Source organism: Sciurus carolinensis, chromosome 3, assembly GCF_902686445.1.
Source record: "Sciurus carolinensis chromosome 3, mSciCar1.2, whole genome shotgun sequence".
In the NCBI taxonomy this organism is placed as follows: domain Eukaryota; kingdom Metazoa; phylum Chordata; class Mammalia; order Rodentia; family Sciuridae; genus Sciurus; species Sciurus carolinensis.
The window spans coordinates 117,269,764-117,296,096 of NC_062215.1; the positions used below are offsets into that span (position 1 = coordinate 117,269,764).

Genomic DNA, 26,333 nt, shown 5'->3' on the forward strand with positions numbered 1-26,333 from the left:
TCAATGTTTATAGCAGCTCAATTCACAATAGCTAGATTGTGAAATCAACCTAGATGTCCTTCAATAGATGAATGGATAAAGAAACTATGGTATATATACACGATGGAATATTATTCAGTCATGAGGAAGAATAAAATTATGACATTTGCAAGTGTATGGATGGAGTTGGAGAATATCATGCTAAAAAAAATAAGCCAATCCCCAAAAACCAAAAGCAAAATGTTTTCTCTGATAAGTGGATGATGATACATAATGTTGTGGGGAGGGGGTCAGGGAAGAATGGAGGAAGGTTGGATTGTGTAGAGGGATTGAGGTGTGGGGAGGGAGCAGAAAGATAATGGAATGAGACAAACATCGTTATCCTGTGTACATGTGACTCTACAGCATTTACAACCAGAGAAATGAAAAGTTGTACCCCATTTGTGTACAATGAATAAAATTAATTTTAAAAAAAGAAATTTTTAATTTTAATGAAGTCTGGCATATCAATTCTTTCTTTCATAATTCATACCATTGGTGCTTTACCTGAAAAGACATGATCAAACACTACAGATTTTCTCCTACATTATCTGCTAGGAGTTAGTTTTGTGTTTTTCATTTAGAGCAGCAATTCATTTTAAGTCATTTTGTGAAGGGTGTAAGATCTGTATCTAGCTTCATGTTTTTGAATCTAGATGCCCAGTTATTCTAGCATCTCTTGTTGAAAAGAGGAAAGTTTTATATTTTGTGTTTCTGCACCTGGAGTTTAATAATTAAAAATAAACTATAATTTATTAAATTAATAATTTAATAATTAATTTGTAATTTTAAATAATTTTAAATTTATTTTTATAATTAATTTAAAATTTTAATTTTATAATTAATTTATAATTAAAAAATAAAAATTACTACATTTAGTATATAAATGTTTTGGCATACGTATACATTAATGAATGACAATAAAAGAAAGTAAACCTAGTGAATTCCTAGAAGGTGACTACTTTTTTTTTTTTTTTTAATGTACTGGGATTGAACCATTGAATACTCTACCACTGGGCTACATCTCCAGTTCTTTTTATTTTATCTTGTTACAAGCTCTCACTAAGTTGCTGAGGGTCTTGCTAAGTTGCTGAGGCTGGCCTCAAACTTGCAATCCTTCTCGTCAGCCTCCCATATTGATTGCAGGTGTGCACTGCCTCACCTGGCCGACTTTTATGTGGGGAAAATAGTCTTCAGCCGGCATATGGTAGCACCAAGAAAAGTAGAAAATGGAATAAGTTCATATTGAATAATTACTTATTAAAGACACAGAATTTTGAAATTCCTTGATAAGTTAAATTTTATTTCAGGTTATCAAAAATACCTATAAACATGGAACTCAAATCATATGTCAGTTTTTCTTAGAAGGAGGTCTTTAGCAATAATATGACTTTTACAAGGTAAGAGCTCCATGCTGTTAATATTTATTATTATAGACTTAGATAAGGTATTGATTGCAACGTGTGAAGAAAGCAACTATGTTATACTAGATTGCAAAGGCAAGTTGTAATGATGAACGTCACTATTGTCATTCACTTAGGAATAAATTGCACAAATACAAAAGAATGTAGATATGGATTATCAGTATCATTTTCCAAATGACTTGAATTTTAATGTGTTATAGATGTATGGTTATAATGTCATTCTGCTAGAAGATTGAGTAAACACTTTTCAATATTCAATATAAAATATTCAAAGTAAATCTATTTCTTATCTATCTTTCAAATTAGTAATCTTACCATTTGCTGTCTCTTATCTGCTGTTAAACCTTCATTTGAGTATTTAATTTCTGATGTCTTTTTCAATTGTAGAATATCCATCTCTTTCTTATTTTGTGATTTTAATTTTCTCATGAAATTCTCTTTTCATATGTGTGTGTGTTTCCTGTATTCTCTTAAATACTGCATATTAATCATGATCATTTTTAAATTGCTAATTTAAATATGCACAGTACTTGCTTCCAGTCTCTGTTTTTGTTGGTTATCATGACAATGTTCTTTGCTTTGAATGATTACTATTTTTATACTTGAAAGTCAAGTATTGCATATTCAAAAACAAAGCTAAGAACGCTCCAAATGATATCAACTTCATTAGGAAAGTTCTTTCACCTGCTAGGCAGATAGAGGGGTTGACCATCTTAATTTAGCTTTTTTATTAAAAAATCTGTGAGATCATTTTCTCCCTAGCACTGATACTATAGGAATCCATGCTCAACATTTTCAAGGTCCTCAGCTTAGATATTTGATCTCATATTCAGTGAAGATTCAAATCTTGGCACTTGTCTGGATGGCGATATTGACTTGATGAAGGGCCAAAATCTTTGCTGGTCTATCTGCCTCCGCAAACCCAAAGTGTGGTGCCTCCAGGTACCAAGCGGCTGTTGAAAATGTTTTCTGAGTGACTTCCCCTTTCATGTGAGGAATTTTTGTGATCTATCCTCCTTACACATACTTATTTGCTAAGTATCATAAAAATGTGGGTCAGTCCACATTCTGTGTTTGGGCTTACAATTGCATCCTGCTATCCAGTGAAATTTTAGAACATAGTGAATATGTTGGAGAGAAAAAAGAATTCAAGCTCCCTCTACTCTCCAATTTTATCACTTCAGTCCCACATAACTGCCCAAAGTTCTAGTTTTTCTGTCCCCTACCAGCAAAATTTTCCCTAGGCCAAGACCAGATTCCCAGCTTCTAGTTACAAACAAAATTGACAAATATTTCCAGGATCAGCCTCGAATCCTTAGCTAATATTCATAATATTCATTAGGCTCTTATCTTTTTGGAAGTGTATTCCTGATTGGTTTGACTGATCTCTGATACCTTTTGTATATTGTCTTTGTGAGGGATCCAGGGTCTCTAATTATTCTCTGTGAGATCATCAGCCTGATACTAATAATACTAATAATTATTTTATGTCCACTATCTTATTACTCCATACTACAATAGAATCTCATGTGGGTTTCAGTTGTGTACAACTCAGGTTTTACTGTGTAGAAGTGAGTGATCTAGGTACCATCAGATTGAAGCATGTTTATGATTTGAATTGGGAGCAAGGGTTTTCACTTGAGGGCTAAGATATTTGATACACCACCACCTTATGAATCTCTCTACCTGTGTATTTATTTCTCTGTCTACCATCTGTTCACCTTGCTTTTATAGTAATTTCATGGTAGTGGATTAAATTGTTATTAAATGAAAACTGAAATTCAGTGTCTGAAAACAGTGGAATAATGTGTGGTCTGGATCTAGGTGATAATATTCTTATTGTCTTCATGGCTGAGCTGAATAAACCAAATTATGTGATAACTAATAACTTTAAAATTAATTTTTTCTTGACCTTAGATTAATTTGTATGCATGACAATAGACATGATATTTATTGCTCTTACTCCACTATCAATTATTTCATAATGTTACAACCAAGGGTATTTTTTTAGTAGACATTATGTTTTACTTTTATCAGTGTATAATCATTGGGTTTTTTGGACTACTATCAACATTGGAAAATGTATGAGGAAAATGTGGGAAAATGATTTTTCATGTATATATGTCTAAATCAAAGACATTTTCTTCCTGAAAAGTCAAAATACAAACTTTGAAGAAAGATTATCATGAGTGAAATTTAAGAAACAAGTTAAAAACAAATCACTAAAAGGAAAAGAGAAATCAGGGATTTTGAAATAGTAGAAAATATGAGGAAGCCAGAATTCAGATCTTTGAGTCATCAGTCAAATTCCGAGAGAGCAAAACTACCATAAGTGTCACCAGCAACCATATGCAAATACAAGAATAAAGTGAACCTTATTTATAAGATGAACCTCATAATCTATAATGTGCCATTTTCTTGTATTTGCAACAAAGTAAAATAATAATTTGCTAAGAAAATATTATATTGGAGTAGCTACTACAACCTAATAATTATTTTATGTCCACTATCTTATTTAATCTTAACAACCACCATTTAAAGTTAGTAAACTTAGTCCCATTCAGTCACAGATGAGTAGAGCAGAGCTTCAACAACATAGGAAACTTGCACAGGTCACAGAGGACAGTTGGTACCAAGGCTGCCTTGACACCCGGTACTAAGTCAGCATTGTTCCATCAGACTCCCAGCAACGGTGCTCTGCATCTGCCCTGTCTTATGCACACTCCTAATGTGGTTACCAAAACTGAGGGACTGAATGTTTTATTTTATTTTAATCAATTAAAATTTAAACAGTCACATGTGCCTAATAAGCTACCATACTTGGCATCTTATCATTAGATTATTCGATCTTACCAGTTCCTGGCACTGAAAAACTTTGTGGAAAATTCAGGAAGACTATTTCAGAAACTTTTTCATGCTCAGGAGGGTGGAATATCACTCTTTGATCTACTTTTTAATAGAAACCAAATTACATATGGAAAAATGTATCTACTGATTTTTTTGTTTTGTTTTGTTTTTTGCAATACTGGGAATTGAGCCCACTTGTGCTCCACCACTGAGCTACACATCCCAAGTACTTTCTCTTCTTTATTTTGAGACAGAGTTTCCCTCCATTGCTGAAGCTGGCTTCACACTTGCCTCATGCTTCAGCCTCCCAAGTCTCTGGAGTACAGGCATGCACCAAAGCACCCAGCTTATGCTGGTTTTTATTAGTAAACAGTATGGTAAATAGCTTACTTGTAAGTACTTTGTATAAAATAAAGAGTATGTAAACTAGGTGTTTCTCTTATATTGAAGGACCATTTCCTCTTTATCTGGGTTTATGCAGGTATACACCCATTAGGAAGATCATAGAAGCAGAGGGTGGAGGGAGCTGGCTACTTTTTATCTACCTAGAAGGTGTTCCATGTTGGCTTATGAAGCTGACTGGCAATCCTAGCTGAGGTCCTCTCCCTTCTTCCGAGTCAGGATGGCAGAGTGCTGAGTAAGGAGGGTGGCAGCAAAGGGTATTTAATATGATTCTCTCAGGAGCATATGAGGTGACTCCTTTTCCCTGCCTGCTCTTCCTCATCTAGAAGGATTTAAAGCTAATATTAACAGGCAGGGATCAGGATTTAAGTGTGTTCTTTATTCTCCCTAGAATGTCTCTCATCCCTCTTCCTTGTCTTTTTTTAACCAAAAAAGTACTTTCTTTACTAGTGTTTCACTTTATAAGTGAAGTCTCAGAAAGCAAACTGTTTTACATATGTAAGAACATTTTGTGAAATGAAAGAAATGTTTCATCTTCCCAAGTACCCATGTTAACTATTCCACCAGAATAAGTTGGAACTGTTTTCTACCTGCTTTATTTTCATATTCCTTACTTTTAAATGATTACAATTATTTAAAATGTGCAAGTAATTCAAGGTCTTAATCCCTCCATTTCCTCTTCCATGCTGATCATTTTTTAGACTTCGTTGGGAAGTTCTGAGTTGGCTGGTGGTCATGGCTTGGGCAAGGGATTTTGATTGACTGCACATGTGTTAGAGCCATGCATACATTACCAGGGACACTATGAGGCAGCATGCCCTCAGAGACATAGTTCTGAAAAGAGTACTTGACTCAGGCTCCACCTATACAGAGCTCAGTTCCTAAAAATAGGTGCTAAGTTGCATCCTTTAGACTCCCGGCTAAAATAAATTCAGCCGTCCCATCCACTTGCTTCATAGACCCTCAGTGGAGCTGGCCTCCACTCTGCTGGTTGCCTTCAGGGGACTGGGAAATTTGCTGTACTTGGAACAAGGGAGGAAATTACTCAGCGAAGAACTAGAAAGACGACATTTCCACGAACTTGGGGTTAAGTCCAACTGTCACAAAAGGTACGTGTAATAGAGTCATTGATACATGTGTGCTTCCAAGGTTGTGCAAAGTTCTTGCTGGTTCCTAAAGATCAATGAAGACCATAAGTCAAGTTGCAATCAACCCAAAAGAAAATATGTAGCTGGATTTTGTTTTATGATAATATTTAGCATTGCTTTATATTATGAAATTTAGGATCTCACATATTAACATCTTTGTAAAAAAAGGATTTTTTTAATTAATAATGAAGAATAATGAACCCATCTAAATAAACAGCCATGAGTTAGAATTCTACCACAACTTACAGTGAAAAGAAAAATGGGGAAAACTTAGGTTGTCTTTTATGTGTGTGGATCGAATGAATACATTAAGAAATATAAACTGTGTTTCTTGGAATTTGGTGAGAGAAAGGAAGAGTCTGAGATATTTTCAACTGTTGCCGTTTGCTTAGAGAAATGTAGAAAAATTATTCTTTTCCAGTCTTAGTTTGATTCTGTAGTTCTTGTTTCAGCCATGGACTATCTCCTCTGGGAGTTTTACTGGAGTAAGGATTAAAGAATCAGGTTCTTACATGTTTTGCAGAATTAAGAAAAGCACTGCCAGTTGGATCCGCCAGCCCTAATTATAGTAACTACAAACTTAAATAGAGAAGACTGAGATTGTACTTTAAAGGTATCGTGCCTTATATACTATTTCAAATGGATTTTTTCTGTCTCCAATCGCCTGTGAACACCTTAATTTGGTTCTGTTTTGATTTAAGTGTTTAGATGTTAAGAGACAGAAGTGATTTGGGAGAGACATTATAACAGAATCACCTAAGACACCATCTAACAGCAAGGACACTTTAAGATTACATAATGCTGGGTTTAAATTTAGCCAGCTGGTGCTGAACTGAAAGCTATTTTATTTTTACCAGAGCTCTATTTGGTCACTGACGAGCTGTAGGTTGTTTGAATTATTTTAAAATTTTATGTACAAGGTGCCAAAGGACAAGTAAAATATTTACCTCAACTACACTCAGAGTCATGAATTTTAATATGAAAGAGCACCTGTTTAGAGTCAGAATGATATTGCTAGTGCCTGGCAAAACATGTCGGGGAGAAAGCTAGAAAGTCCCAAATTTTGTGCTTGAGTATTTTCCTGCTCCTCTGCCTAGTTTTGAATATTTTTTCCTTCTTTCTAATCAACATGTAAACTAACAACTAGATCCATTCTTAAAAGTCAACATTTCGGATGTCTACACAATGACAAAGTGCTACCAACATGGGAACAATGTAGTCTGGAGTTTGGACTGACTGCTTCTGTTTCATCTAGAGTTGGGAAATTTTACTGTACAGGTTTCCTCAGACACCTGAAAAATGACAGTAGGCATTCTTCAATGATCATGGAGGAGCTTTACTTTAGAACATATTCTGCACAAACACCAGCCCCGGGGTTGCAAAGGAAGCCTTTCTTCAGGGCTGCTTTTGGGCAAGACCCCACAAAGTTCATGGATGATTTATGGAGATAACTGCTACCTAGTCAGTCTACTCCAGCATTCCACCTCTCTCTATACATTTGCCACATTCAATAAACGACATCAGTACTCTTTTCAGTTACTGGGAAAACACTACTTAGATGGCATAATTTGAAACCAAAGTCTTCCGACAACTTCAGTTCTGTAAACTGATATTTCCAATCTCTGTCCCTGGCACTCTCTCTCTTTCTCTCTCTCTCTCACTCTCTCGCTCTCTTGCTCTCTCTCTCTCATAGACACACTCACAACTCTAGGTATTTAAGGAGATCATCTTGTAATTCCCGACTGAAGATTAGGAGTCATGTCTAGATTCTATAATTTATAGAGCTACTGGGAAAACACTACTTAGATGGCATAATTTGAAACCAAAGTCTTCCGACAACTTCAGTTCTGTAAACTGATATTTCCAATCTCTGTCCCTGGCACTCTCTCTCTTTCTCTCTCTCTCTCACTCTCTCGCTCTCTTGCTCTCTCTCTCTCATAGACACACTCACAACTCTAGGTATTTAAGGAGATCATCTTGTAATTCCCGACTGAAGATTAGGAGTCATGTCTAGATTCTATAATTTATAGAGCAGGGTAGACACTTAATAAGTGCCTGACAATATAATTGAATGATTTTTGATAGAAGCTGTGGGGGGACAGAACTTAATTGGCAATAAGTTGTCCTTTTTATTTGCTTCCCATGCCCTCTTTTTAAAGTACTCAAGTTACATTTAGAAATTTAATTAAATTGTAATTTGTTTTTTCCTATTTCTGAAGCAAACACTTGTGCATTCAAATCACAGTGTCATTCCTTGCAAAGTCCTAGCTTCAGCCTTTTCTAATTCAGAAATGATGTTTTTAGAGCACAGCTCTATTCCTCCTAGGTCTTCAATCTTTATAAGACCACGCAGGTTGTTGTATTGCATGTTTCCTGACACTACTTCTGACACCAGAGGTTGTGTCTTTGCCGACAACAAGCAATTCAATTCTCTAACACCAACAGGTGTCCCACCATCCAATTCAGTTCTGACACTAATTCTCAAACATAGTAAAGACATCATGGGTTATTGTCTCTGTCACACAAATCTGCCTCCAACTTAGGAACCAGCCACAAATGGAGGACCAGGCCACCAACACCTCAGCCCAGATTACCACTGATTCAGGGATTCTTATCACCCACTCCTCCAGTTTGATAATTCAGTAGAGTAGCTCACAGGACTCACTCAGCAGGGTGCCCTGTTTACCATTATTGCTGCATTATAAAGGGTACAATTCAGCAAAAGCAAAATGGAAGAAATGCATGGGACAAAGCATGGGGGAAGGGCAGAAGCAGAGCTTCCTTCACAGTGTGCCCCTTCTGAGCCTCTGCCATGTGTTCACTATTAAACTAAAACTCTTGGAACTCAGGGATCTCTGAAATGAAAGGGTCTATTGAGTTGCTCCAGATGCTAGCTAGAAAAAAAGATTAGGTCCTAGGATAAGTTCCTCCACTACCAGCCACAGGCTAAATATCAACTGGAAAAAATGTCCCTTGGATCTAGAACAATTTTATAATGAAAATTTAGGGAACAGGAAGCATAAGTCGCTTACAGTGAGCCTGAATTGACTATAGATAAAAGTAGAATGACATGAAGCAGAGAAAACTTTGGGATAGGAGGTCAGCTCCTAAGAAGTGCTTGTCTGTTCTGGATTGGTTGGGGCTGCAGGCCGGGTGAATGGCACCTAGGGAGTCAGCAGCCTGGGTTTTTGAGTCAAGACTTTAACATGCATTCAGGAATGTAGAAAAGTCCTCCATTGGTTTAACCCATAGCTGTTAACTGAAAACCTTTCCTTTTCTATCCCATCTTTCATCTTCTGGCACTTTTAATTTAGGATACTTCAGAATTTTTCTCTTATTATCACCTACCCAGAAACTCATTGAACTCTGTCATTTTAAGGCTTTTTATGGAAGAGTTCACCTGGCAGCCCTTCTCCCCTTCTCAGAGGTGGGGAGTGCAGCTGAAGGTTCTAATCCTCTCATCTCTTGACTGGATTTTCTGGCAACCAGCCTCCATTCTGAAGCTAACCCCCTGACCCCTGACCACCCCTACTTGCCGTGAGTCACCCTGTTAATACAAGAAAAACTGTCACTCAGGAAACTGCAGGCTGTCTGCACCAGGAACTGGGGACACAGACCGCATATTTGTTTTCTGATATATCACTTGTTTGCAATGTGGCTTTCTTCTCTGAAACACCGCCTATAAATCCCTGCCTAAAACTTTGGTACTATTTATTTTCCTAATCATTGGAATTCATCTTTGCAAATTTAATTAACCGGAACATTCTTCCATTTGTATAACACCATCAGTAAGAATATTTTAAAGAACATGCTGTGACAATTAGTCAAGAAGCAAAAGATTTTATTTTGTCAAAACAAGATCAGCAAATTCAATCAATTGTCTTAGCGGCGATTCATCAAGTGACAATAAGTCTATATTTAATGACTCTTGGGATTTTGTGGGCCTAAATGATGGCACAAAAATAATCTGGCAGTGAACAGCTGAGTGGATAATCCAAATTCTTGCTATAGTAGTTATACTTCTCAAAATACTGTCAAGGATAAAAGGAACTTATTATGTAGATAAGACATAGAACCTCAGTGACTGTATGGCTTACCTCCTTTAAGTAAGAAAACAGGCACCAGAACTCCAACTAGTAACTTATATAGGGTTTAAGCATAGGAACTAGGAACCAAGTCCCTTGGCTGACATTTCAGTGTTACTATTGTTCTGTGAGTCTTTGTGCCATAACACCCAACCAATTCCTAGGACCTGGAACCCTGGTCCAGTTGTATCTTAACAAAGCTTTGTTTTTCCAACAGCAGCCTTTTCTTGCTGTTTATTTTGCATTTGATGCATCTCTTAAAATCAGAACAAACTGCGTGAGAAGAAACCTAATCCACATAGTCTTTTAAAACTCAAAAGGCAATAATCAGTTTTTTAATTTCACTACACATTGGTGTTTATCTTCTGTTAGATTCAATCTGCCCCTCAGCCCCAGTGTCTGGCCACTGGTCATTTGTCATTTTTCACTGCTCTTTTTGGCAGATTTTCCAGTAGGTATTTGCCTTCCAGTTTTTCTAATTGTGTACAGGGTATTTCCTTGTTGCCTAGAGAACCAAATACTTTAGCTATGTCTGATTGTACCAAAGAAAATAATTGCCAAATTGCTCTAGGCATATATATGACTTAAAATAAGTGCAACGGCTAAAATAACTCATTTTGAGAAATTTCTTTCTTAGTCAAAGATCCAATGGCAAAATCTGAATGTATCAGCATGTGTATTTCTTTTTTTTTAATTTAATTATTTTTAAAGAATTTAACCTTTAATTTATTTATTTGTTTTTATGTGATACTGAGGATTAAACCCAGGGCCTCACCCATGCTAGGCAACCCCAGCCCCAGCGTGTGTATTTCTAAATGAGTTAACTGGGTAGTTACCAGTGTAGAAAAACTGAAAGGAAAAAACAATCTTTTTAAATGTGCTCAAAAACAAAACACAATTTGACATTTGACATTGCAAATGACTTCAAATCACATGCTCAGTATTTTTCATAAATTGTGGACTAAACATAGAATAATGTTCAATAGTAATGATTTCATATTTTAATTTAAAAGGAACTTAATTGTATTGCAATAAATTGAAGGTAGACCTCACATTAAAGCACTTGGGTTTTTTAAACTTGTGTTATAAACATTGAATTTTGATAAGTATATTCACATTTAAAGAATTTAATTGCATTATAATTTCATGGGTAATTTATCAATATCTTTGTTGTTTTTTTATTTTTAGTCAGCACTGTCATAATAAGAATTCAGATTTATGTTATCTAACTATTAGGTCATTTAGACAAATAATTAGAAGTTTGTAAGCAACTACAATAATTAAGTGCTCCAGAGAAAGAGTGAAAAATCTTTTTGTAAAGTTAAGGATCACCCATTGATTTATCTGTGTTGTATGTTGGAATTTCTGAATGTTGACCTAAGGTCATAGTATCAATTTGGAATGTTCTGGGAAAGGGACAGAATAAAGTAAGTTTGTTGACATTATTCAAGGGTGTTGATTTCAACAACAAGATTTATTTAAAATCCATTGCCTTTGCTTATTTTGCCCCCATTTTCCTGGTCACTATATAGGGAAGAAGTCAGCTGTTTTTCTCCTAGGAAAAAGTCCAGCAGCAATCTCCAACAGGACCACAGGGAACGCGGCAAGAGACTTATGGAGGAAAGCAACTGGCATCAGTCACTTCCTTCTTTCCTCTGCACCATCCTAGGGTGCCAGAGTGGAAACAAGACTTCATTAGGGCTAGACTTCTTTAGTAGGAAGTATGCTACTCCTCTGGGCCCTAGGAGGACTCAGAAACATTTATTTTTAGGAATGGAACTGTACTAGTGTGCTGTCAGTCACTGACTCATTGGGAGTGGAAATAATTTCAAGATTCATCATTCCCTCATCATCCAGAGTTGGACAACAGCCATATATTGTCTGTAAAATTTCAGAAAGATGAAATTTGGAAGGTATATGTCACATCCACAGCCCAGTTATGACAAGGTAATATTGCAGGTTGCAAAAAGTCCAAAGAAAGTGCCTGGAAACAGCATGCAAGTTATGATTTACTGGGTAAAGCTTACAAGATATCAGAGAGTACTCCAAGAAGAGTTCAGTGGCAATAGGCTGATCAGATAGTACCTCTGTCCCTCAAGATGCTTCGCCAAATATTGCCTCCTCTCCCTCAAGGAGTTTTGTCCACTGGTGATGGGCTGAAGTGACACATAATCTTTCCACTTTGCTCTCAGCTCTGCACCCTTCCCCACTTAGAGAGGGATTTTATGTTAGGCTGCAGGAGCAGAAATCATCAGCACAAGCTTGCTTAGTTTGCTTATATGACCAACATCCTGAGGAGCAACTGTTGTTGTACATGCAAGGAAGTAGCTTTCTATAGTTACCACTGACTTGCACTTATGCCCAGTGTGCATGGAGGAAACATACAAGCTAATGTGTATCTGGATTCTCTGGCCCTGGCCTGCTGTCATTGTTCTCTTAACTAGGCTATATTTTTAGACACGGAAAGATGGGCAATCAGGAACATGATATTTTACTGTGCCCACTTTCTTTAGGGATAATATATCATGTTGTTGCATCCAAGTTACACTCTTGTTTCTCAAAAGATCCAGTTGGCCTATTGCAGTTGTCAATTCAAAGCTACTCTATAATTCCCAATTCTGTACCCTCTAAATAGAAGCAATACAAAACTCAAGCTTTAATTCTTACCTCTTTCACTTACCTCGTCATTTCAGTCTAACTGGGTGCAGATACTCATCATGCTATGTTCTTACCATTTATTTAAGTCATGCTCAATTGTCCTCACGTATACACACAGATATGTATGTTTAAGTGTGCTTCCATGTACATGTACATCTGCTTTCCTGGAAAGCATAGTATGACTAAAGTCCATATCATTTCCTATTCTTGAAGTTCGTTTATATATTCAAAGAAAGATGGGTAGTCCTCAGATAACAACCAGTATCTACAATATCATCCAGAGTGACCCTGCTTTTATTCTTTTATGTAATTATAAATAGAAAGCTTGACACAAAATTTTGCAAATATCTGTATTGAGAACATGTAAAGCTAAATCTTAATAATATTAATAGTAAAATGATTCCTATAGGATTAATCTTCTAGGGGTAGATTATAAAAGGAGTTCCAGGATTGAAGTATAAAGTTTCATTATTGGTGCCATCTTTACATTTGGAGAAATACTTGACATTTGAAAAATTTCATAAATTTTTCCTCCTCCCTCCACCTCTCTCTTTCCCTCCCTACTTCCCTTTCTCCCTCCCTCCCTTTCTTTCTAAAACTTCCTTCTTTTTTATTTCATTTCTATGAAAGACCTCTGGAATATCTTCCCTGAGCCCAGAAATATAACCATGTTTGAAATATGTGAAGGGTTCTTAGTTTACCAGAATCACAAAAACATCATCTCCCAGAGGCAGAAGAAGTTCCAGATGAGCTCCACATACACTCCACTGGGAAACCAGTGATGCTGTCAGGTCAACGTTAATGGGTGGGACGGACTTTGGAAACAGCTGTATAGGTCTGAATTCTGGCTCTTACACTTTACTACTTGTTGACCTTGGGAAAATGAAAAACTCTGCCTCATTTCCTCATCTGAAAATAGAAATACTAATAGTATTTATCTCATAGGGTTGTTCTGAGGATGAAATAAATTGGTATTTGTAAGGTGACTAAACTTTAGTACCTGGCACATAGTAAGTGCTGTATAAGATTTTGCTTTTAATATCACTCATATTATTTAATATATGAGGTTAAGGTGACCTGGTAATCATTACTAATACATTGCCAGGCACAAGATAAGAATACAAAATGCAAAGTTACTCTATATGCTGAACATTCAAAATAGCAACACACGAAAAACTATTTAAGAAAGAAAATTGCAATTCTGATTTAATAAGTTATTCTGTTGTTAAAGGCATCTTTACCTTTCATAGATTCACTCCTCAGTTCAGACTAAATTTCTGTCCTCTTTGGAGTAGTAGAAAGCCTTTTAAGTTCCCTCTTTCTATTCAAATTATTTCAGCACTTTAAGCATGTAAACTTTCAGTTCTTCTTGGTGTTGTTTGCATCATGTTACCTCGAGAAGCTGAATTCTTCAACCACCTCAGCCCTAATGATCCAGTCTCTTGTCTCTGCTCACAGCCACGTTTGGACCTTGTCTCTAATTTGACCTAGTTCTTGGATTTGATGTATGCCCTCTTATCTCAGCTTTCTTTCTTGATATGTCTTCCATTCTTCCTTTTGAATGGAAAGTGCTCCCAGCCCTCAGGGCCCTCTCTACACCCTCAGCATGGACCCACAATCCCCTCCACCATTGTCTATCTCATCTCCCTCCATCTTGGATCTACTCTCAGTGGCCCAGTGAACATGGAGTTGACTCTCACTAGGAGGCAGGCTCTGACAGAGGGACTGGTGGACCAGACTTTATCATGAGAATCTAAAGTAGAAAAGGCAAAGAAGAGTCCAGAAGTTGAACAGAAAGCAAAAGATAATGAGCCATTGAGAAGGTACAGTGCATCAGGTTCAAGGGTGAAGATAAACCATAAACAGGAAAGTAAAACACATGATCCCAAATAAAGGAACAAGGTTTGCTGGAGCCTGCAGTAGACTAAGGCACCCATCTCCTAGAGGAAGTCAAGATCAATCCACATGTCTTGGAAATTTCTTACTGCAGATTTCAGGAGTAGTTCTGGGAACTTAAAAGAGCTGTGTTATTCCCAGTGCCCACTCAGCCTGGACCCTAATGTCAGCACTAGCAGCAACACTTCCATTGACCCTCTGTCTTCACTGTCCTCACATTTTGGGCCAAATTCACCTCACCGAACACCGGTTCAGTCTTTTCCCATAATGTGCTATTTCCATTCTATGCTGCTGTGTGCATGTGTGTTGGATAGTTTCACAGGTTTGCATATATGTGTACATTGGGCGCTCAGCAATCATTTTCTTCCCTTTGAAGTGACTCTGTATTATAACATTCTCATTATTCCTGTCAACCCCAGATGTTCTCTATTTTAATAGACAAATGAGAAATTTGAGAATGAAAATGTGTTTGCAGGCTATATTAAGGAAAACAACCCATGTTGAATTTTAAAAGTTCTCACACCATAAGATTAACACCAAGTTACCAGAAATATATACTGAGTGTAGTGTGGATGAAACAGAGCTGATGGAGTGTGTGCTATAAAATGAAAAGAAACACTGAGGATGGAGCCCCAGAGACTATTCATGGTTGGGTGCCAGTATTTGTGTGATTCAGGAGACAAGTCGCAATAGATGTGTGTTGTGTCTGGTCTCAGCCACTCACCAACTCCATGCTCAGGGTAAAGATATTGTAAGGATCTGTGCAGACAGTGCTGCAAAGCATCGCATTTTGAATTCCTCCCTCTGTGATACCCTGTCTTCTGGCAGCCAAGTGTCAGACTTGGTGAGGTTTATGATGTTTTCCTGGGCCCTTCACTGTTGGCAAACTGGATTTAGGGCTTTGTACCACATCTGCTCTCCTTGGCAGGCTTCCAACTCAAGAGAGCACTGGGAAACCCTGAAAACCTACTGCTACTGAGGTCTCACAAAACAAGAGGGACACTGCTTCTGACTGCATAGTCTTCCAAAGAAAAAAGTGTGTGTGTGTGTGTGTGTGTGCTTCTGTATGTGTATTAGTGCTTGCATTTTCTGTGTGTATTGGAAAACTGGGTTGAGGAGGCTGCTGAACTTCCTCTGGACTGAAATGTGATTAGGGCAGGAATATATGTGAAATTTTTTACCTATAAAACTTTTCTAATTGAATTCTGTAGTTATGTAATAACAGGAGAATTTCTGGCAGAAATTATATTTGGCAGAAAGCCTAAAGTTGACTGGTTTCACTTTCCAAGCAAACATTTTTACACAGTTCTAATTTTCACCTGCTCATGTGGTGCCCTGCTGAGCATTTTGGGTGATGAGCTGGTTTTCATTGTGGGAGACTCACAGGTTCACAGTCAGGCATTTATTTTTGCTGTCTCCTAGAAGCTTTAATTCCAACTTTCACATAACTTCTCTGTTCCTTAATAAATTCTGTTGCAGAATTTAAAACTTGTTTTCTACTCTTTAAAAATAGCTAGAAGAGAGAAGGTAAGAAAATATGTCAACAGGAACCATTAAAAGATGGGTTTTGGATTTTGTAATATTATTTGAAGACAAATTCATTCAATAAATGTTTAATGGGCACCCAATGTGTATAAGTCATCATTTTGTTAAATGTTAAATACCCTTGAATCTGGCCATTTTAATCTAAAACATCAATTTGCTTCTTGGCAATTTAGGAATTTTAGTTCCAGGTAATAATAAAAATTTAATAACCAGTTCTGCAAAAATGTCAGGAAAGGTTCTACCTCTCACTAGTAGGGCAAACGCATGCATGTAGTTCTTAGAAATACTTTACTTCTCCCACCCTCACTTAAGGGCCCAGAGGAGCCTTTCTGGCCACTTATGTGTGTGTTGGTCACTTATGTGTGTGTTGGCCACTTACGTGTGTGTTGGCCACTTATGTGTGTGTTGCCATCAGGTGAAAGAATGATCCTGAGAGACATTTTGTCTGAAATCATGGTTCATATTGTTGTGAAGACTCCTTGATCTGGAGGTAGAAACTCACTGATGCTGAGTTACTGGCAAGTGGCCAACAATCTATAGTTATAATTAAATGTGTAAACTTTAAAGGAAAAAAAAAAACATCAAAACAAATAAAGAAATGAATGGATAAAGAAACTGTGGCATATTTATACAATGGAATATTACTCCGCAATGAAGAATGATAAAATTATGGCATTTGTAGGCAAATGGTCGAAATTGGAGAATATCATGCTAAGTGAGATAAGCCAATCTCAAAAAACTAAAGGACGAATGATCTCGCTGATAAGCGGATGAGGACATATAATGGGGGGTGGGAGGGGCTAGCATTAGGTTTAGGGTTAGGTTTAGAGTTAGGCTAAGGAGAGCGGCAAGAATGAAGGAAAGAAGGACTGTGTAGAGGGAAAAGAGGGGTGGGAGGGGTGGGGGGAGGGGAAAAATAAAATAAACATCATTACCCTATGTAAATGTAAAAAAATAAATAAATAAATAAATAAAAATGATATCTACTTTAAAAAAAAAAAAAAGAAATGCTTAACTTTAAAGGCTGATTTTTACATTTCACCCTTTATAAACAAGAGTGAAATAAGCAACATAAACTTATAGGATTAGGTTTTGAATTTGAGGCAAAAGAAACAAATGCCAATGCCAAATTTTTAAAGATAAATAACTTTAAGTACATTAAGGAATGATGCTTACTAACTGTCCATCCATGGATATCATAAGCAGGGAAGACTATTAAATTACCTCCACTCTTTGGACTGTTCCTAGTATAAGATATCATTAGGAATCTGACATCATGTCTTTCCTTTGAAATAACATGTTGCATTTTTATGCAAATGGTATTTAGGTCATGTTCATGGTGACAGAGGAGAGTCACCCAGAACAAATTTGTTCAGTTTTGATACATTTAAATTATTATAGGTTTACTACATAAAAGTCCTTGTTCTAAACTGTAAAAGTCTTATTTGGAAGGTATACAATGTTACCCAGTGTCTCTTCTAATGACTGGGGACAGTAATCAGAAGACACTCTTGACCATATGAACATTTAAACAAAATGTCAAGTATCTTTTATTTTAGAACACAAGAGAGGAAACCTAGTTTTGGTAAGAAAAATAGCATCCCACAAGGATTCTTAATATTTCTTCTTGTCATTAGTAGTTTCATCTTCCCACCTGAAATTGAATGATTAAAGATGATATTGGTTTGAATGTGTTCAAGGCTTTGTGTATGTTTTTTCAAAATTTATCACCACTTTGAAAGAATGAATTTTCTTCCAAAAGAATAGGTTATTTGCCAAGTAATGTGCATTATTTAAAAATCTTTACTTTTCTCCCTGATTAGCTTAGTTTTTCCAGAGAGTGTTAGGTAAAGTACATGAAATTCATGTGGTTTCCCTTCTTTGACTAAGCCTATCAGCTATTAAGTTCAAAGAAAGAAAATATCAAAGTAAAATACAGTTTGTGGACTTAGGTAGAGAAAGCATTTTAAGTAAAGATGTACTTAAGATCATTAAAAAGAATTTTTTCAAATTCAGGAACTAGGTTTCTCTATGACAAAATTGCATTGATTTAAATACACTTATTATCCAAAAGAAAAGTGTGATCAGGAGAAGAAAAGCTGCTGCTGCCTCTATGTCTAAGTTGGTGAGAGAATCAGAGGACTTCGGCTTTCTTTTAATATCCTTTGTCAGAATAAATTTCTGATGCTAACAGAGAAGTGAAAGTTCGGAAGAGAAAAGAACTGGGAAACTGAAAAATAGATTCAGATTCTGGCTGCTCCAGAATACTTCCAGAGGAGAAATTATTTAAGGTAATATCAGTAAATAATTAGCTTTCCTACCTCTGCCTACGCTCATACAACTTAAAGATGGGCATGCCAGGAAGATATTTTTCAAAGCTGCTAATTATTAAAGTTTCCTCTCTATTACATAACTAATACTTATTTTTTGATCTGTTAAATACTAACAGCATACTTGAAAGTGAACAAAGCAGTTCAGTATACATGAACTAGCTTCATATGAAACCTGGCAAAGCTTATGAAAGACAAGCTGACCATTCTAGGAAAAGACAGAGCTAAAGCTCTATAAGCTAATATACATGGGTCATCCCCATCTGCCAATGACCTGTTTCTGTTCCATAATGAGATCACTTTTTGTGTATTCTGGAAGCCCTGGGGGCTTTAGGCATGCTGATGAACATTTTAAGCAGTCTTTCAGATGCATGTACATCTTCTGTTAGTCTTCTTTTTCTTTCCTTTTTTAAATTGTTTTTAGTTGTCAATGGACCTTTATTTTTTATGTATTTATATGTGGCGCTACAATTGAACCCAGTGCCTCACACATGCCAGAAAAGTGCTACCACTGAGCCACAAACCCAGTCATTCTGTTAGTCTTAGATTGACCTTGCTGATGGTCTCCACTGCTGAGGGAGTGAGCATGTTTGCTGCCGGTTTCTCAAGTCTTCACAGCCAAGCTTGGGAAACAGAAAGAAGATGAAATTCTCCACATAGGGCAATTCCTCTTAGAAACTATGTCATACAAAAAGGAAGATTTGGATGTCTGAGGATCAGATGAAACACTGGGGAAGGAAGGAAGGAAGGTAGGCAGGCAGGCAGACAAGCAATACTTTTAGAAACCAAAGGGTATAAAAATAAGTTATACCAAGGGGTAGCAATTCAACAAACAGTGGACTAATATAGACTGATATGAAATTTTGGGATTTCTAGAATTAGAGACTTTACAAAAACATGATATAAATCAATTTATATTAAAAACCCTTAAATAGAAAGAGGTTTTAAACTAGCCAATGTATCACCTCCTTATTTAGGGGTATATTCTTTCTTCATCACGTGAAGTTTGCAGCTCAAGGGTCACCAGTATAGCAACAGTGCTCAGGATCATAAACAAGGGATGCAGATTCCTTCTCTTTCTCTTTGTATCCAGGAGGGCAGCAGGGATTTGGAGAGGTGCCCAGTCATCAACACCTGAGCAGGTTCAGGAAAAGGCTTATTGTGCCAAGACCCTGCTCAGAGGCTCCATAGGAAAAAAAAATGAATGACTTTTTTGAGTGATAGTTTTATGTTTGTACCTAAAGTACATAAAGGAAGAGAAAACATGAAGAACCATTTGGAGGAAAAAAGAGAAGATCTGTCCCTAAAGTATGGTGTCAGAAGGTAATTTCATGCTTCAGAGTTTCAGAGGACTTTCATATTGCTTGCTAGTGAATAACTGGTGGTTTATTGTCAAGTGCCCAATCACCATTAAAACAACTCTTTGAATATCAAATATATTGAGGATTTTTTTTCTCCTTTCTGTTCTTTTTCCCAACACCACCACCACATAGGTAGGACTACGCCATCTTCCTTGTTACCATCACATTTAGAAATTATTCTTCTTTCAGACATCATGGTGGAAAGTTGTCTCAGGAAGAAAAATGGAATATCCTCTTTAGAGGAGAGAAAGCTCTAGATTCAGATGGATCAGAATCACGTCCTATCTCTGCTTAATAGTTCTGAGATTTGGAGTAATATCATAACTTTTTTTATTTTCAGATTCCCGATCCATGAATTTTTATCTGCATAACAGTGTTAGAAATTATGTTACTTACAATTTCTAATTAGAAATTGTATTATTTAATTTTAAAATAATTTTCAAAAATCTGAAATTTAAGATATTTTTTAAAATAAAATGATTTTTAAATAAATTTTAAATGTTAGGGGGAAATAGCAGAGGGAACTATTCACTGCCAGGAGTAAGTGGGGAAAACTGGAGAAAAAAGTTGAGCCACATGTGACATTTCAGTTCCTTAGTGTGTGATGGGACTTTATTCATTTAACCTGTTTTCATCCTTATGCAAATAAGTGAGGCTTGAGGGGACAGTGGGGAGATGTGTGCCACCAAGTTCCTAAAGACACCCCACAAGTGGAGAGTCCCACTTGCAGTGCCTTCAGACCAACTGGCTAGCTCAGAGCAGCAGTCATCTGGGAACTGATTTTGGTGGGAAGTCAGAATTGAAACCACAAAAACTTATTTTAATTCTGGTTTTAGAGATAAGGCCAGATCAATACTTCTTAGGATACAATAATTCTTGAGGATCTCTGGTGCTTTTTTTTTTTTTTTTTTCCTTCTCTTTTAAAGTGGAACATGACTGAATTATTATAATGGTGATTAAATTGTCCATGGCTCTGACCACTGTCACTATCCAACAGTAAGTGGAAAGTTTGCTGAATGTATGACTAAAGCCTTAAGAGGAGAGTGTGTACCAGGGGCAGATTTACGCCAAGGGAACTGTACAGAAGCATCTTACCACCTCCCAAGCTGTTGAGCAGAAGAGATCACTAGCAAATGAGAGCAGTAGCCCTGACCTTGCATTTTCCATCTCGGGCAATAAAGTTCATTTCTTTCTCTGTTCACTTGGATCTATAACTTTACCCTTTTTAAAGTGTGATCTCTATAATGACCAAAGCAGTAGAGCTGAACAATTTTCTTTGATTTCTAATTCTAAACTCAATCTTAAAAGAATAAAAAAAGGACCACTTAGAGCTGTAGAAATTCACTAAATCGGTTTCCACTTGATTTATCACTAGATTTCACTGAAATCAATGTCTAGGAAGAATTTATGTACAGATATTTAAGAAGCAGAAAGGAGAATTCATGCCCTTAATTAAAATTTTACTCATAAATAAAAATGTTATATTTTAGTGAAAATATATATATATATATGAGACTTGTGGAGCTAAATAAACTTGTATGCAGAAATACCTGCAGACTATCACTTTTTCTTATGTTTTTATTAGTGAACTATATTTACATAATATTGGGATTCATTTTGACATAATCATACAAGCATGGAGTATAATTTTCTCTACATCAGTCCCCAGTACTTTCCCTTTTCCTCTCCTCTGCCTTCTCCCTGTTCACCTTCCTCTATTGTACCCATCTTCCTTTTATTTATAGTATTTTAATTAGTGCTTTATAGACACTTTCTATTTCATTTTATCTTTTGATCATTACTTCATCATCAGTAAAATGGGAATGAACCACCTACCAGATATGGTTGCTATGAGAATTAATGGCATAATGCATGTAAAACTATTAATATATAATAGTTACTCATTAACTGAGAGCTATAATTATTATAGTGTGATATGCCTGATTGTACTAGGGAAATGGTCAAGAAGAGACTTAGACTATAAAAATATGCATCACCTACAGGCATTTAATGATTCTAATTTATTTGACCATTTCAAAGAAACTTAAATCATTTTATTCAAATATTGATTTTTTTAAAACTGGCCAATTCTCCAGCCTAAGCAATTAATAAAACTGTTTAAAAGCAGTCTGATTAAATTTTCAAGGATGTCCAAATTGGCAATATTTTTACACTAATGATAATCAAATTTGTGATTAAATTCTGTTCATTCATTACTGCACCACCACCAGAAGTACTTCCTGTGAGAAGATAACAGATGACAAGTCTATACAACAAGAAGTAATTACAATTCAGAATGGCAGTTCTGTTAGATTAGGACCTAAATGGACACTTAACCTTAATCTTATTTATAAATAGGTGGATATTTCTTCTTTCAGGCCCAAAGAGTAACTTCAGTAGTTACTATACATGTATCTGTGTGATTTGGAAGAGCTGGAACTGAAATGTGCCTTAAGAAGAATCTAGTGTGTCATAATTTCTGACTTGGGCAGATACTATATGTGTACAGTTAATGCTTATGTCAGTTTCCTATTGTGGCTGCAGCAATTCACCGCAAACACAAAAGATTAAATCAACACAATTTATATTACAGTTTTGGGGGTTCAAAGTCAAATCTGGGTTTTCCCCACACCAAAATTAAGATGCTGGCCGGGCCGTGCTCTTTTCAGCTCTAGAGAAGAATCTGTCTCCTTGCCTTTTCTAGCTCCCAGAAGCTTCCGGGATTACTTTCACCTTTAATCCAGCAATATAGAATATGCCTCTCTCCTCTTTTTCTGTCATCACTTCCCTGTTCTCACTCTCTACCTCTCCTGCCTCCCTCTTTCATTTACAAGGACCCTGTGATTATAGTGAACCCACCTGGAGAATCCAGGCTAATCTCCCATCTCAAAATTCTTCACCTCTTCAAAATCCCTTTTGCCATATAAGGTAACATACTCATAGGTTCTGAGAATTAGGATATATTCAACTGATTTTCTGTCTACCACAATGCTGAATCTAGTCAACAGGATTTGCAGAATCTCTTCTAGTATCTGCTTAACTAGAAGAGTACCTGTTAGGAAAGAGTTAGTAAGGAAGCAACAACTAATTCTTCTTTTTCTTTAACCATAAGAGATATGCTTTTGTAATGAAGAAAGCATAGCACAGTAATCTGATGAATGGATGGATTTGCGGGGAGAGTAATAGGTGGTAACACAATGCTTTGTGGGGAACAGGACCATGGAGAGGTCACTTTAAGAAACAGACTCTGATCTGATGCTGGATGACACCACAGATAGCTCTTGCACTGTGATGGCATTCCCTTCCACCCTCTCATTCCTGCGTCCCTCCTCTCCATGTTCTTAAGGTTTGTGAATGATGCAGGACTGTGCTGTACATTTGCCCTTTCATTTTATTCTCCATCTATATCTTGGTTTTATAATATTCAAATGAGGATAAGAATATATAAAACCCAAATTGATTACAAATTTGACTTGGCAGCAACACTTTGAATGTTTAAACTCCATGAATCTTCTTATTAGCTGAGGGATATGCAAATATTAAGAATTATAGAAAAATTTATTCCTGCTAATGGCTCTGAGCCTATGATATGTCTATTGGTAGGATAGCCTGCACACAAATCCAACATAGGTCATATATTTAGATTTGATAAAATTTAATTCTTTGCTCTCTCAATTTAATTGTAAATCAATTTTCTGAGTACTAAACAGTTGACTTCTTTATAACACATCCAGAATAAAATAGCGAGGCTGTTGCTGTGTCACTAAAAATGGGCTTGCCTTCCTGAAAGTGACATCTAGGCTTTCTTCAGCTTTGCAGGCTCCCATAGGGCTCGCCAGTGCGTTCTGCCTGTTTCTTAGTTGGGATTAAATAAAGGTTTCTTGAATTGCTTTTAGCAAATTTGAAAGAAAAAAAAACAAATCATAGTTTTTTCTGTCAAACAGCCTACATTGCCATTAAAACTTAGAATTTCTCTTAAGTCATAATTATGCACTGGATTAGCCATTTAGGAATTTTAAATTTTTATTGCATATATAATTTGAGTCAGTTCACAACAACAACAACAAAGGCATCTTGGTTGTCTGAATTTTCCTTCATTTGTTAACTGTGGAGGGTGATTTTTTTGGGGGGATGGGGCACTTGTGCTTCTTCAGAGGTAGCATAGAATTGTGGTAAAGCCATAGGACCTCCAGTCAAACTGCCTGGCTTTCCTTCCCAGCTCTGAAGTTCAGCAGTCACCTGACTTGGAGCAGCAAAGTGAAGATGAAAAGTCAAAATAGTCCCTCCCTCATAGGGCGATTGAGATCATTAAATGGATTAATGTCTGACGCATAAAAAGAACTTTAAATGTATTTACTATTATTTTTCACTTATAAATCATTCTTTCAAGTCCATTATCCATATTTCTAAAATGTTAGTATTTTTTCTGATCTGTCCATGTGCATGGAAAATTAACACTTAAGACTTTTATAATTGTCCCCTTCCAATTCTCCTTTTCTCCTATAAATTTTGTTTAAAACACTCCTACTCTGAATTTTAATATAGTCAGAAAATCTAATTGAAATAGTTTTATAAATTACTCATATTTCTGAGTATAAATACTGTTCATATTTCTGTAAGATTTTCATCACTTTCTCTCAACCTGTTCTACATTTGCAATATGCTACGAGGTGAGCATCTCTTGATGTTTTCCTCAAAATCATTACTCAATTTTCACTATCCAATTTCTTGGTAATGCTGCAATTTCATCCTTTCTTCATCTTTTGCTCTTACACATGCATGTTCACATGACCAACTCCATAATTCAGTGCAGATGTCCCATCTTTCAGGAAGACATCTGCCCCATGGATATCCCAGAGGAATTGTGTTCTCCCTATGGACTCCCAACCCACCTGATCTGAACCCAGGAACATATTGACCTGTAATTGCCCGTCTCTCTCCAGTTAGGTATAAGCTCTGGAGGATAGTGAATATGTTGTATGCTTTTTTTTGACAGTGTTCACTTAATTATACTGAATAACTACATTAAATAAATCACATTAATTATACTATCCTCATCATGTATTTTAGAAAACTTTTCAGGAAAGATGGAATGAGATGTTAGTCACCCCAAAATTTCTTCTCTTATTGCTAATGGTCATTCTATGTTTCTGTACTGCACTAATCTGCATGTAGTGGTCTACCATTGCTACATCTGTATAGTGGAATGGTATTTTTTACCAGTAGACTGGCCTCCTATGTCATGTAGTAAAATTCTTTTTTATGAATAGTTTGCCTGAAAAGAATATTACCACAATAACTTTTCTTCATTTATATTTTCCTGATAATTTTTTAACTTCCTAATTTTATTTGTTTCATTTATATTTTCAGTAGCAGCACAAGCCAGTAATTAATTGGTTTTAAATCAACACTTGGAGCTAGGATCACACATAGTAACAGTCATGGTACTTGAGCTTCTTTGGGATGATTTTCTACATGAATAAAAAACTATTTGGGGAACTTTCCCCTGGAAAGTTGTAATTATTTTAGTCAACTTTATCATTGCTTCAACCAAAAGACCTGAAAAGAAGAATTTTAGAGGAAGAAAAGTTTATTGAGTGCTCACATTTTCAGAGGTCTGAGTTCACAGATAGTCAACTCTGGCACAATTGCTCTGTGTCAGAGGTGAGGTAGAATATCATGGTGGAAGGGTGTTATGGAGGAAGGCAGCTCAGGGCATGCCAATCAGGAAGCAGAGAGAGTTTGCCTGATAATTTCACCCAATATTTTCTTTTTAAATTCTGTTATGTTTTAGACTTATTTCTTGCCCATATCATCAGGTCGTGTTCATTTATCTTTGTCTTTCAATGTGAAGTTTGGCCTATGATTACTTTGATAGCAAACCCATTTGCTTAAATGTCTACCTTCATGTTGAAGTATTATATTTTAAGAGTCTTTGTTTTCTTTTTGGTGTTTTTGCTATTCAATGGACTGTGTTTGACTTTGTGCTGCCTTCTCTTATGGATGTCAATGTGGATTCATATAAACTCTTTGGATCACAGAACTAACATTTAAGTAACTGATACCTGGTTCTCTAATTACCTTTAGTGTGCAGTATTGTAAAGGAAGTATCTAGGAATGTCTGGATTTTGTTTCACCATCATAGAACTATTCATTTGTTAGATAATGGTGTGTTTGAGTTTTATTTTTGGGTTAAGGTAAATAATTTCAATCTATAAAGAATCATTTTCAACAATATAGTTCTTTTATCATAATCATATTTATTCTTTCCACTTCCTGTCACAGTGAAATGCTTGTAGCTTAGACTTTGTTCTGTTCTCTACCTTCAATGTGCATTTTGATTCTTGTAAATATCTTCCTAGCCCTAGTTCCACAGCTATCTTGTCTCCTGAATATACCTCAGCTAGTTCCGTACTGTAAGAGACATTAACATAACTCCCTCACTCAGACACTGCAAGTAGTCTATTAACAAAATTAAAAGTTCAAAGTACTTTCTACTTTAGACCTTTACCTAGGCAACATACAGAAGGAAAAAGGGAAAAGAAATGAGGTTATTCACACAAATTTAAACACTACTGAGTAAACCGGTTTTAAACAACCTAGTATTTAGTATTTATCT

At 36.2% G+C, this 26,333-nt stretch overlaps 1 protein-coding gene across 3 annotated transcripts in view; it reads left to right on the forward strand.

Annotated features, from left to right (window-relative positions):
- Positions 1 to 5,661: 5,661 nt before the first annotated feature.
- The window catches only part of Xirp2 (xin actin binding repeat containing 2), a 71,776-nt gene continuing 51,104 nt past the window's right edge, over positions 5,662 to 26,333 (forward strand). For 2 of the 3 annotated variants that reach the window (XM_047544782.1, XM_047544783.1), the window contains exon 1: positions 5,662 to 5,800. The gene's annotated coding sequence lies outside the window, so the exon portion shown is untranslated. The remainder of the gene's footprint in view (positions 5,801 to 26,333) is intronic. The other variant, XM_047544784.1, reaches the window with a different exon arrangement.